At 39.6% G+C, this 14,772-nt stretch overlaps 1 protein-coding gene across 2 annotated transcripts in view; it reads right to left on the reverse strand.

Annotated features, from left to right (window-relative positions):
- LOC136874461 (patj homolog) overlaps positions 1-14,772 on the reverse strand; it is a 225,551-nt gene that overhangs the window by 203,660 nt on the left and 7,119 nt on the right. The window lies entirely within an intron of this gene.

Below are 14,772 nucleotides of genomic sequence, written 5' to 3' on the forward strand. Positions count from 1 at the left end.
ATATAAAAGACCTGCATTATCGCATGCAAATTAGCATGAAAACAACAACAGTGAAATATTGTAAGCCACAAGAAATTAAAAGTTTTGTGAGATTTTGGTGTTTTAACGTATGCAAAATGAATAGTTTTTCAAGAGGAAAGGTGATACTGCAACTTGCTCTGAAGCAAGCACGTGAAGTGAGAGGTAAATATATTTATGTTTCTTACTCAAGAGTTCCGTATTAGCCCACATTTTGTTACTGACTATGTTTTGTGGAGTTACGCCCTAATCACCAATTTCGATGTATAGAATGAAGTAATACCAACTTCAACTGATTAAAATTAGATCCCATTAAAGTATGGTGTATTCTTAGTAATATCTTAATCATCGTTATTATTACTATTTTAGTGCTATTTACCAACATAAACTTAGCTCCTATACTTCTACTACAAATATTGTAGCCTATATTGCTAATGTAAAAAAAAAAAAAAATTCTCAGGTGAAGAAACACTGGACGGCAAGCGTTCACATGAGAAACCTTTAGATGAAGATCATATGGAAGATTTGCAGGATGACATTGCATCAGACTTCTCTGACTTGGACCCAAATTACCAACCTGAAGGCAGTGAAATTAGTGGGCTTCCTCTAGAGGGTCAATTTGATTTTTTGTACCCACAACATTATGCCAATTATAATTATTATTAACATTATTAGTATTAATACTATAATCAAAGTTTTTTAAATTTCAGAATGTCAAAATAACTCAACAGAGGCATGTCAGTTACCTGCAACTAACGGAAAAGTAAAAGAAGGAGTAGTACATCACGGGAGAAAAAGGATCCAAGATCCCTCAAGTTGGAAAATAAATAGTGCTAAAAGAAGCTAAATCAGTGAAGGGTGGGAAGGAAGTACCAGCACGCACACTTAAGCCTCCAAGTAACTGTAGGATGAAATGTGCCGAGATATTAACTGAAGAGGAACGGAAAAAAATATTAGACACATTTTGAAAGGAGTCTAGTTCTAGGGACCAGAAACGTCAGATAATAGGAACTTTGGTGAAGGAAGTTCCAAAAAATAGACACAGAACTCTTAAAGAAATGAGTAGTTCTACAGAGAGAAGAAAGATGATAAAACTCTACACACTGGAAAAAAAACATGAAACAATTCCTGTGTATAAAATGATGTTTTTGAATATGCTGTGTGTCACTGACAAGTTTGTCAGGGTTTCTATGTACAAAAATATGAGTGGGATAGTTACATGTGATCGAAGAGGAAAATCTATGCCGACCAATAAAATACCAGAGACAGTGATACAAAATGTAAAATCTCTTGTTTCGAAATACCCACAATATGAGAGCCATTATTCCAGACAAAAGACAGAGGAGGTATGTATCTTGGGCCTCATCTAAATATTTCAATTATGTACAGAGCATATATCACAGAATGCAAGGAAAATAGCATTCCTGAAGAAAATGTAGCCTAAGAATGGTTATATAGAAAGATGTTCAACAAAGATTTCAATCTCTCTTTCCAGTTCCCTAAAAAAGATGCTTGCAACGATTGTGATTGGTTCCATAAACAATTGAAAGATGCTGAAAATGAGAAGAAGCAGAAAACTGTAAAACAATAGGAAAATCCCCATATGGAAGCTGATGGCAGGTACGACTTTAAGAAGAAAGATAAGAAGGTATCAAGAGCAGATGCAAGGAAGAGAACAATCAGAATGGACCTACACACTATCAAACTGTCAATCATTTTATCTGCGCAAGCTTTGGACACTGAATTTGACAATCCATGACGCCGCTTCAAATGATGGTTACTGTATGTTGTGGGACGAAACAATTGCAGGGAGAGGAGGTAATGAAATAATGTCTTGTTTACTGAAGTAGATTCAGTGTCATTTGTCGGATCAAACTCAGGTGTTAACAGTGTGGTTCGATAATTGTGCCGGTCAGAACAAAAACATTAAAATTTCTCTCGTGTGCAACTGGCTTCTGACACAGTTCCCACAACTTGAGGAGATCAACCATAAATTTCTTCTGAAAGGCCACACACACATGGAAGTGGACAGCATTCATTCAACCATTGAGAGGACAAAAGAAATTGGGCATTTAGTATAACTCTCTGACAAGTTAGAATTACAAGCTTCTTTGGCCAATTGGTCAGCTCTTTTGTTCCCTTTTATGGCGGAATGACCTCGCACCCAACCGAAACATATATGGTTATTGTACCTTGATATATTCTCTCCCACAAGTACTGCCAAACTGTGAAAGTTATATTTATCTTTTATGGAGTTCAGCGCTGCTTGTGAGTCACCGAGTATAGTCGCACACTTATTTTTGTTTATGCACCACTCGACTGCTTTCAATATTGCAAGCAGCTCGGCTTGAAACATAAAACAGTATTCCTTTAGTTTTATTTTCTCAGAATTAACTTCGTCTTCACCCTCATATACCACGAAGGCGCATCCCACTAGTGTTCCGCTGCTGGAAATGTGAGAACCATCTGTGTATATTGAATGGCTGTGATCTGTGGTACATGGGTGGTCAAATACAGTGCTCATATAATCTGCTGAATGTCCGGTGGCAGTATGATGTACAAGGAGTTCAAGTTCTACTCCTTCCAAATCCCACGGATGTATTCTCTGTTCTTCTTACAGTTGACATGCTGAGTCCTGTGATATGCAGAGGTTCTATACCGGAAATAATAAGGGCAGCATCAGTCGATATTGTACGGTAAGCGCGTTTGATGCATAATATGAAACCTCACGGAATTTGAGACAATTTCTCTTGCGACCATTTTTAATGCAGGACATGTTCGAAAGCAGTGACACAATAAAGCACCATTGGTTCAACAGTTCCACGATATATAATCTTCAAAATTTCCGAGTTTAGTCCACAGGCGGGTTGTGCTACCATTGTCAGGCTCCTATACAATTTAACTGCTTTGGTTTCCAAATGTTGAAACTGCGATCTAAATAAAAGTTTGCTGTCTAAAATTATTCCTAGATATGTCATACTGTCTGTAATATCTAATTTTTGACCATCTAGTTTAACCACCAGTGTCTCACATTTCCTATTCTTGATGACTAGCACAGCAACAGACTTAGATGCGTTGAATTTCAATTTGTTGTTCTGTCCCCACCTTAAAAGTATGTTGAGTGCTTCATTTGCTGCAGTTGTTAATGTATTTGTTGTTCTACCCCTAACTAGTAGTAATGCATCATCTGCATAAGCAATTAGCGTACAATTATCGGAAAGCTTCTGTTGAAGAATAATATCATCATAGAGTATGTTCCAGAGACCTGGGCTACAAGCAGAGCCTTGTGGGCATCCTCGATCTAAGTTTCTTGTCACAGTTGTGCCACAAATGGTCAGGTGCACTTTTCTATTTGTGAAGTACTTTTGCATTAGCCTATAAATGTTTCTTGGACAACCCTTCACTTTCAGCTGATACAACACTTGAGGCCACCATGCAAAGTTCAATGCTCCAAAGATATCTAATGATACTAGTAGTCCGAGTTCTTTGCAATCGTAGATAGATTTCATCCATTGTGTCACCTTACGTACTGCATCTTCCGTAGATTTTGATGGCATAAACCCAAATTGGTTTTCACGTAAACTGTTCTTTATCGCAAAGTTAAACATCACTCTATTAATTATAAGTTTCTCTAAGACTTTTCCTAACACAGGGAGTAGCCTTATTGGGCGTAAACAATTGGCTGTACATTTGCTTTCCGTGTTTAGGGATCATTTCATCCTTTCATCCTTCCAATAGTCTGGAAAAACACAAAGTTCTAAACATTTATTGAACAGTTTTAGGAAAAAACAAGGACAGGCACTACGAATATGTTTAACAATATTTGCAGATGTGGCATCAATTCCTGGGGCTCTCTTATCATCTAACTACGAGATCACATGATTAACATTCATGGTTTCCTTTCAAAGTGCAGCCTGCCTTTCATTATCAGCGTTGTCTCTAGGAAAAAGTGTCTGTACTAGAGTATTTGCAGTTTCTAATGGCGGTGTGAATCCAATGTAGTTCATGTAGTGTACACCAGCATCGACAAAATCCCATATATGCTCAACTGGATTAAGATTGGGGGATCTGGAGGACCAATTTATGGCTGTAACTTCACTGGACTCCTCCAACCATCTGCGTGCCACCACAGAGTGGTGAAATGGTTGAAATCTTGAGGTTACCTGTTTTTCGACATACTTTATAAATTTCCCCCCAGGAATTTCTGATTGATTCCGAGCAGCAGAAATGTTTCCAACTATTTAATTTAGTTTGCATAATTGTCTTTCTATACAGTTCTCTGATACGTTTATTCGAGGCTTCATATGCGAGTTTGAGAGTGTCACATGTGCATCTTTTGTATCTTCTCCGAGCTGCTAAAAAGCGATTTTGGAGTGCTGTAAGTTGAGGTGTCCACCAGTAGTTCTTTGGGTGGTTGTGTGAATGTTTAGGAAGGTGGGAGTTGCATAGATTTACAATATGTTGTCTGATATCTGAATGTGATCTTAATAAGTTGCTCCTCTGTGAGCCCTCAAAACGGCAGCAGTACGGCGAGGTATCGGCTCTACAAGGTATTGGAATCATTTTGAAGGAAACTGGACCTATGCATGCACTGCTACTCACAATTGGTCCTGTGTAGTTGGTGCGGGGTTCATGTAGTGTACACCAGCATCGATAACATCCCATATATGCTCAACTGGATTAAGATTGGGGGATCTGGAGGGCCAATCCATTGTTGTAACTTCACTGGACTCCTCCTCCAACCACCTGAGTGCCACCACAGAGCGGTGAAATGGTGCATTGTCCTGTGAAACATAGCATCTCCATCAGGGTATTCCAGGACCAGAAAGGGGTGCAGATGGGCTGAAAGAATGTCCAAATGACGTGCGCCTGTCAGCACTCCCTGCAACCGGACAACGGGGCCTAACTGCGACCATGAGAATGCCGCCCAGACCAGAATTGAGCCACCTCCTGCCTGGACACAACTTTGTTGACACACAGGATACATAGCTTCATAGGGGCATACACCACACTCTCACGCGCCCATCAGCTGGATGCAACTGGAACCGGGATCCATACCACACGCTGCCACTGATTCAGGGTCCATTGCTGATGTTTGAAGGCCCATGCACGTTGTTGAGCTCTGTGTTGAGATGTCAGCAAAGGGACACGAGTTGGTCCTCAGCTGGCGAAGCCTATGCAATGCAGTTGCCTCCTTACACTCCTGGGAGAAATGGGTTCCCGACGCCCAACATACAACTGGGCGGTAACTCACATAAGCCTGTCGAGCACCCAGTGTGGTTTTGCGGAGGCGACGTGATGGCTGTTCGTTAAACACCTGTGGTCTTCCTTACGGCAGTTTATGCGGGTGATAACATTTTCTCAGCGATATTGAAGATCCACCCTCGAAAAGCCGAATTCGCCTGTAATCTACACAATGCTCTGACCCACGCGCCGATGATCATCCTACGTTCAAAGTTGGTTAACTCACGATGTGTTGCCATCTTCACGACAATGGTGTCTGAGATCGACTGCTCAACTACACTGTAGCTAGCTGCAATGCTAAGGGATCATACATGGCATATTTTCTAACGAGACACCCCTTCCCTTGACTTTTGGCCACTCACTGTATATATCCTTGTTCTCTTTTGTTTTTTTGTTTTTTGACCTTTGATAACTGAAGATGTCTTTCATTCAGGACGACACATGTACCAAAATTTAATGCTGCTCTGAAAGGAATAAATGTATTTTTAAACCACTTGAATCAACAACACCCTTCAATTAAATTCACTACGGAGATGGAGTCGGATGGAAGCCTTCCCTTCTTGGATGTTCTAGTAAGAAAGAAACCGGGTGGCTCCTTAACCATACTGTAACAACTTTTAATATTACGAATCAACCATCTTATGTCATAATTTCTCAAATAATTGTTTTGTTTTTTGACTCAGCTATTGCGTCAATTATTGTTAAACCAATAATATACTATATCTTATATTTTAATCCATCCATTTTACAAAACTGAATTATAAGTCAACAGTATTTCATAAGTCAATTCCAATCAGGCACCTGATTTATTCTTAAGGTGAAACCAGGACGAATAGAAATGCAGAGGTGCCAACCTTTGAAGTGGATTATCAGTAATCGCCCTCCGCCCCCGAGAAGAATTTCGAGTCAAGTCCAAAGCATGCTCCTTCCTTGTCGATAATGACACCCCCTTTGCCCTTCCTTCTAGCAATCTATTCGAAAGTATACCATATTACACAATAACATTTGCACACAACCTGTCAGTTCTGTGATAAAACATTAATTGTAGCTTGTTTCTCACGCAGCAGCTGCTTTTCATTGTAGTTTTTCTTGAAGCATCCTTTCCACTGTGATGGCATTTTCGTCCTCTGAACCATAAGCGATTCCAGTGCTAATGTGCTTAATGTAGGCCTTACTTCTTTCTAGGTACACTTAACACAGCAAATACGACATTACTGAAGGATTTATAGTGCAGAAGGGCAGCGCCTGAGCTCCTTCATTCACAATGAATTTTACAGCGCTTGTGGGTAGCAAAGGAAGTCACGATCGAATAAGTATCGTTGCCAACTCACAAGCATTGAAACGAGGACGATTTGGGAGAAAGACTCGAAAGTATTGAACATTTTTCCTTTTATTTTTACCGTTCAAAATTATTTTTTCGTGATGTCTGCTTTTCCGTAATAATTTCCCCTTTGACCGTAATTCCGTAATCGTGAGGTGAAATCCGTAATTATTACGGACAATCCGTAATAGTTGGCACCTCTGGAAATGCATAGTGTGACGACTTCTGCTGGCTGATATGTTCCTCCACTACGCGGCGCTGGTGTAGATAAATAGTTATGAGTGTCTCCGAACATCTGATTCTAAATGAGATCTGATGTGACTTAATTCGGAATTTGTTGTGTAAATAAATGATTTAAAACTGTGTGTTCATTATTGTGATGTTTCAGGACTGTGCATTCTGCTTACTGACCGATGAATGTGTTTATGTGCGAACTGTGTTTCGTTCAAATTAAGATATAGTGTTCCTTGTTTTGAAAGTAATATGTGGAAAATACATAGGAAATATTTTATATTTAGTAATGATTTAATGACGTTAATTCTGAAATTGGTTTGTCAGTATCTTAACAAAATCTCTCAAACACGTACGTGTCTATAGATCTAAGTGATCTTTCATTAATTCACCACGAAATCAAACTTGGTTGCAATTATCAATTATAACCTTATAAAACACATGTTCAACTGTTAGTGTACATGATATGTAATATAAACAGATTGAAACTCTGCAGACACCCATATGATTGTTATGAACTACCGGGTATGTTACACACATTTAATTCCTACGTAACTAATTATATTTATATGGTAACATGCTCAGCTTAATGAATCTTACCAGCACTTCAACCCATCAGTCAGTTAACTGGACACCTTGGATATTTTCTGGGTATGTTTCGCACTTGTACGAGCAATAATAGACTCCAATCAAAATTATTTTCCTTGCCATTAATAACTGAATTCTTATGGTTGCGTAAATGTCAGAGAAATTCCACTGTCTGTTGTGCAATGCTCAGCATGCTGAGAAAGGCATGGACACCACGCTGCACTCTATCAACACCTTACATGAACAAGCAATGCGATACAACAGCGAATGGTAGCGCTAGTTTCGTGCAACAGCCTAAAGCTGAGAAGCCTGGACACACTACCGTGTCACCCCATGAGGGGCGACATCGTCTTCAACGTGTTAAGATTCCACCACTGGATCTTCTCCGGGATATTTACCCCTCCACCTCTATGATGTTTAGAGATCCTTTAGTCTGCCTTGTGAGCAGCTTATGGTAGCACACAATCTAGTGATTAGAAAGCGTATACCACCACCCTGATGGTGAATTTCTTTTCCTCACCAATGTGATCTGAAACCAACTAACCACAGTGTAGGACCATACAGGTGGGCTACTCTCCAGGTAACTCTGCTTCTGTTTTGTAATTTTTGCCATAAAGGGTTTGTCTGCTAGTTTCAAAGCAGACTAAAAAGATATATATATATATATATATATTTTTTTTTTTTTTTACACAACTCCCTGTTTATTTTTAAAATTTCAGTGCAATACACTGCAGGAGGTGCACATGGCCCTGAGGTTTACTCAGCCTATACCAAAAATGAGTACCAGGTTAATTCCTGGGGGCAAAGGCGGCTGGGCGCAGAGCTAACCACTCTACCCCATCAAGTGCTGAGGTTACGGATAGTAGAAGCCTTTACCTTCCACCCCTCCATGGGCCTTCATGGCCTGTACGGAGGTGAATTTTTTTTTTTTTTACACTTCAGGAGGAAAGAACTTGTAGAGCTAGAACTGCCAACCATACTGCAGTAACAAGAAAATGTTGTGGCATCAACTTTGGTTTTGTAAAATGTTCAAGAGATTCACTAACCTCCAACTACTGTCCACTTCACACACAATTTTCCGTCCAGGATCCACCTTTCATCCTAATCTCATACTAAACTGAGTTGGGATGGGGGTAGGGGGTCATTCTGATTATGGATATCCACCTACTGTGATTTTTGATCTTTCATCAGTTCCTGATCTCTTCAATATTTTCTGTATGTACTGAACATATCCTTATAACTTCAAAATTTATTATGAGTACAATATGGTCATGAAAATTAAATATCCATTGAAATGGTTCACAACAGGCAATAAGCGTTCACTCTAAAGTTGTGCTGGCAGCAGTACCAGACCTGTCAGTCAGATCCTTCCCAACAGAACACATGTCCTAAGCCACCACTGGTGTCTGGTTGGCCATTTTTTAACTGTACTCAACATCTTCGATATGTATTATGTGTACTGTACAGAACGTAATAAGCAGAAAGGTTATTTAGAGTACAGTACAAGGCAGTCAGGAATATGAAATATTCAGTTAAGTTTATGTACAGTACTACGGGCACAAAGACTTGAATGGTACTCCATTATAATGGCAACCCATAAATAGGGAAGCAATTAAACTAAATGAAGTCACTAGCTAGAAAGTTATCCATAAGACTTGGTTATTGAACTTTCTGATTTTACCTGAAAACATAACTGTTGTCATATGTAGAGATTTTCAAGGACAGAAACAACATTCTGGTAATGTAAAAATATTGATATGAATAAATTATACCCTTGAAAGAAATAAACTAGGTCCATGGTAACTGTGGAACATAAACAATACACCATCAGACTGAATAATGTTGGTTATTTTTGCTAGTTGCTTTACGTCGCACCGACTCAGATAGGTCTTATGGCGACGCTGGGACAGGATAGGGCTAGGAGTGGGAAGGAATCGGCCGTGGCCTTAATTAAGGTACAGCCCCAGCATTTGCCTGGTGTGAAAATGGGAAACCACGGAAAACCATTTTCAGGGCTGCCGATAGTGGGGTTCGAACCTACTATCTCCCGAATACTGGACACTGGCTGCAATTAAGCGACTGCAGCTATCGAGCTCGGTGTGTTGGTTATTTAGGCAGCTTATCAGGTACATGGAAGTTTTGAAGTTTTGTTCTTGGGCCAAGCAGAAAATTTTAAGTTAAAAGATTTAGTATATAGCCAGTAGCCTGTACTAAATATATGACAAAGCACTGGCTTCATACTTTGGTAAATTGCTTGAATAAAATATCACAACTGCAGTTCCAATTAATGGAGCACTAGATGAATATATTTTTTCTCAAACCAGATCTCAGAAAAATACTTGCTTTATGCCTATTGGACATAAGGTGGTACAATTTCTTGCAAGCCCACAATCTGCAAAGCAGAACGAGGTTATGCAGCAACAACAATAGGTGAGAACAAGTTACATGAAGAGAGTTTCACCATCACAAGAGAAATGGGTCAAGGTTTAGCAACATAGTAATAAAATAATTATGAGTTCACTGACTTACTGCTGTAATTATACAGTATTTACTTTCACAGCTTTACTTTCAATAGCCAGATTTTCCTCAAAAATAAAAGTGACAGAAAGCTGTGAGGTACAATTCACAGAACTGAAATCTAACCTAATAATAATATGGCCTTTACGTCTCACTAACTACTTTAATGACTTTTATAGACGCCAAGGTGCGAGAATTTAGTTCCACAGGAGTTATTTTACGTGCCAGTAAATCTACTGACACAAGGCTCATGTATTTGAGCATCTTCAAATACCACTGAACTGAGCCAGGATTGAACCTGTTAACTTGGGATCAGAAGGCCAGTGCCTCAACTGTCTAAGCCACTCAGCTCAGCGAAATCTAGTCTAGGTTCAGTTATGCTTGTCTCATCAGTTAACATGTCCGGCTCCATGACTAAATGGTTAGCGTGTTGGCCTTTGGTCACAGGGGTCCCGGGTTCGATTCCCAGCAGGGTCGGGAATTTTAACCATAATTGGTTAATTTTGCTGCCACGGCAGCTGGGTATATGTGTCGTCTTCATCATCATTTCGTCCTCATCACTGCGGGCAGGTCGCCTATAGGTGTCAAATCGAAAGACCTGCATCTGGAGAGCCGAACTTGTCCTCTGACATTCCCGGCACTAAAAGACACACACCATTTCATTTTTCACCAGTTAACATACCAACTACTGAAAATCATCATCATCATCATTTTCCAATTTGTTTCCTGGGTGTGGTGTACAAGTACTCACCATCTCCACCTGTCTTCGGACACCTCTCTTCTCTACATCTGATGTTACTGTCCCTATTCATAGTTTCCTTAGCCTTCCCCTTTGTCGTTTTCCTTGGACAGTATGGTCAAGATATTTTCACAGGTCTTTCACTGGTCATTCTTATAATCTGCACAAACCATTGAAGTCTGTTTCTTTATTACAATGATAATAGGGATCTCAAAACCGGCCACCTTCGCAACACTTACTTCAATCCTTATTTTAACCTTTTTAGTGGTTTCATTTGTAGTTCCAATGAATCTCCTTTCTGTTTCCTGAATTCTGTTGTAATCATAGTTTAGTAGAGCACATGCCTCCAAACCTTATGTAATAAACTATATGAAGTAGGTGTGGTACAAGGCTATTTTTGCTATTTGAACATCTTGTTCTAATCAGTCAGTTTCTTCTGTATCTCAGATTCTGTTTCTCCCTGTAACAGCACACTATCAGCAAATCTCAGGGCATTTAATCCATTATCTCAGTCAGTCTTGGAAATGGAGTACAAGATGAAAATAAATAAGTCCAAAACAAAAGTAATGGAGTGCAATTGAACGAAGTCAGGTGATGCAGGAAATATTAGAATAGGAAATGAAGTCTTAAAGGAAGTAGATGAATATTGTTACTTGGGTAGTAAAATAACCAACGATGGCAGAACTATGGAGGACATAAAATGCAGACTAGCTTTTCTTAGGAAAAGAAATTTGCTCAATTCGAACATTGATATAGGAATTAATGTTTTTGAAGACTTTCGTCTGGAGCATGGCATTATATGGGAGTGAAACATAGATGATAACTAGCTCAGAAAAAAAAAAAAAAAAAAATTGGGAAGCTTTTGAAATGTGGTGTTAGAGAAGAATGCTGAAGGTGAGATGGATAGATCGAATCACTAATGAAGAGATACTGAATTGATTTGGTGAGACGACATCGATTTGGCTAATTTGACCAGAAGAAGAGATAGAATGATAGGACACATCTTAAGACACCCAGGACTTGTGCAATTGGTTTTTGAGGGAAGTGTAGGCAGTAAGAACAATAGGGGTAGACCAAGGTATGAATATGACAAACAGATTAGAGTAGATGTACGATGCAGCAGTTATGTAGAAATGAAAAAGTTAACATAAGATAGGGTAGCGTGGAGAACTGCATCAAACCAGTCTATGGCCTGATGACACTAACAACAATAAGAACTCTATAGATTTTAAGATCTTGTCAATGACTTATGAACAACAGTGGCCAGAGAGCACTTCCTTGCTGGACACCTCTCTGTCTCAGACCATTTTGATAGTCCGCTGCCTATCTGAACACAGTTGTAGCAATTCTGGTTTAATCTTTACTTTGTCAATCATGGTACTTTGGCACTTGAGGTCTTTCAGTCATTCCCAGATCTTGTTCTGAGAGACCCTAATGTAGTCCTTTTCTATGTCTGAAAATGTAATCACAAGGTTCTTTTTATGTTGCCAGTACTTTCCTGTAAGCATTCTTACAGCAAAAATTAAATCCATAATCTTTCCTGAATCGTGTTGTTCTTCCTCAGGCAACGATTCCACTATCTTCCTAAGTCTCACTTAGAAGATCTTTCCCAACAGCTTCAAGGTGTGTGACAAAAGTGTTCATGCCCCAGAAGATTTTACAATTCTGTCTGTTACCATTTTTGAACACTGGGATGACAACTTCCTTCTTCCTTGACAATCTTCCTCTATCCTGGTAGAAAAGTCATCCCAGCACTTTTTCTTTTCTACATGGATTAGTCATTTTACAGCCCAACTTCTTGTTCAGATGTTCCAGTGCTCCCTCTTCAATTTCTACCTAATTCTGTCACTGAAAGTGTTTTAGATAAAATGTACAATTTTCATCTTTTATCACGTCAATAAGAAACTAAAATAAAGGGTCTCTGAGAGATTTCTCTTTGGTAAAATAATTTGTAATATGTACATAATATTTCTGAAGTGTTAATTTGATTGTATTTACACTATATATTGTCAATTTTAGTCCATGGCTGAAAATGACCCGTAATGTGGTCGAAAGCGGTTCCACTGTATAAGTGTTTTGAAGTATTAAATGGTATGGTATGGTATGTTTGTCAATATGGATCATGATGAAGTTCATATTGTATGATTAACCTCATCTACCGACCATGTATATCCCGGAACGTGGACAGCCTCTTCGTCCAACATTTCAACTTCCAGTGGGGTGGGGCTAGCGCATGTAAGCCGTTCGACTATCACCAGGCAGAGCCTTGGTGGAGAGGACCGGCGCCCATTCGTTGGACATTACTACAAGTGCCGTCATTGGCCGCTATGTCGCTGATGCCTTGAGGAGTACAGAAACGACTAGGTCCCCAGGCCAAGAGCCCTCAATATCTGGAGGCTTTCATGAGCTCCAAGAGGCCAATGCATTTCGAAGGGCCGGCCATGGGTATATAATACAGGAGTAACTAGATAGTGAGGAGCTGGAGTTGGGGTAGTTCAGTGAGTGAGTGAGTGGACTCAATTCAAATAGAGTTGCCAGCGAGAGAGTGGTGGTGGTGATTTGTGTTATAAGAGGAAGTACAAATAGGTAATCATCCTCTATGAACAAATTAGTGAAAAAGAAATTTAAAATAAAAGAAGATTATTTATTCAATGAAGGAATTTGGAAACGCAGTACAAAATAAAACAAAAAATTATTGAATTAGGCCAAAAAATTACTAACGAATCAAAAGGGAAAGTGTGTTCCCTGACTAACAGTACACTTGTAATTTACATACCCTTGATTAATCCACTGTCGCACATAAAGCGGATGACGAGATCAACAGTAGTCGCGTCATCAGCTAGTAGACGTTCGAGTGTTTCCTGCAGGCCAAGGCTCCACCTTAGGCCATAGAGATCGACGCACTCTGTGAGGATGTGGGCCATGGTGAAGTCGGCACCACAAGAACACACTGGGGGGGGGGGGTCTTCCCTATTTAGGAGATGAGTCCATAGATCGTCTATGACCTATCCTCAGCCTACACAATTCTATGGCCTCTCTCCTTGAAGGCTGGGAAGAGGACCGCCACACAGTAGTTGCCTTCTTAACCTCTCAAGCCAGGAGCACATGAATATCACAGAATTCTGAATATTGCTGTAACGGAAGGTCGTGTGTGAAATATTTCACGGCGAACACAAAACGAACGGTCCAGAAGGCTATCAAATGTTCTCTACAAGGAGCCCTACGTGCTATGTGACTACATGGTATTCTGCATTTTAGCTTCATGATCTTATACAGCAGTTCCAGTTCTCACCTCATTTTACACCTACCCGAGGAGAGTTTAAAATACTTTCACATCTAATGACATCAGTAGCTACATGGCCACGTCTTACGCAAGACTTAGTTCCTGTGCTTATGATATCACTTTTCCTTTCTTAGAACATATGTTTTTACCATTGCATTTGGAGAAATAGGAGACAATTAAAAGAGACATTCTATAAGGACTGCACAAGTTCATGTAAGTTGAAGACCTAGTTTTAGTCTTGGAACATGTGGTTTTAGAATGACTAAGTGACAGTTTTTCAATGACAGTATTGAATAGGTGGACTAATAAAATACCTTCATTGGATTTTAAGTTATAACAACTTTCCGTATGGAATAATTATGAAGTTTATAACATGTAAAGTGATATGTTCTGAGCTGTCAGTGGAGGGATGGTGTGGAATGACATTAAGTTTGAGCGGAGTTTTTTAAAAGTAGGAAAGATCACAATATGATGATAAAGTTGGAATTCAGGAGAAGCAAATACTCATTATAGGAAGAGTAGTTAGGGATTGGAATAATTTACCAAGGGAGATGTTTGATTAATGTCCAAATCCTTTGAAATTATTTAAGAAAATATTAGGTATATATAATTATAATTTTGTGTGGCTATTTCTAGCCGAGTGCAGCCCTTGTAAGGCAGACCCTCCGATGAGGGTGGGCGGCATCTGCCATGTGCAGGTAATTGCATGTTATTGTGGTGGAAGATAGTGTTATGTGTGGTGTGTGCGAGTTGCAGGGATGTTACACCCAGTCCCCGAGCCACTGGAATTAACCAATGAAGGTTAAAATCCCCCAACCCGGACGGGAATCG

The sequence above is a fragment of the Anabrus simplex genome, chromosome 5 (genome assembly GCF_040414725.1).
Source record: "Anabrus simplex isolate iqAnaSimp1 chromosome 5, ASM4041472v1, whole genome shotgun sequence".
In the NCBI taxonomy this organism is placed as follows: domain Eukaryota; kingdom Metazoa; phylum Arthropoda; class Insecta; order Orthoptera; family Tettigoniidae; genus Anabrus; species Anabrus simplex.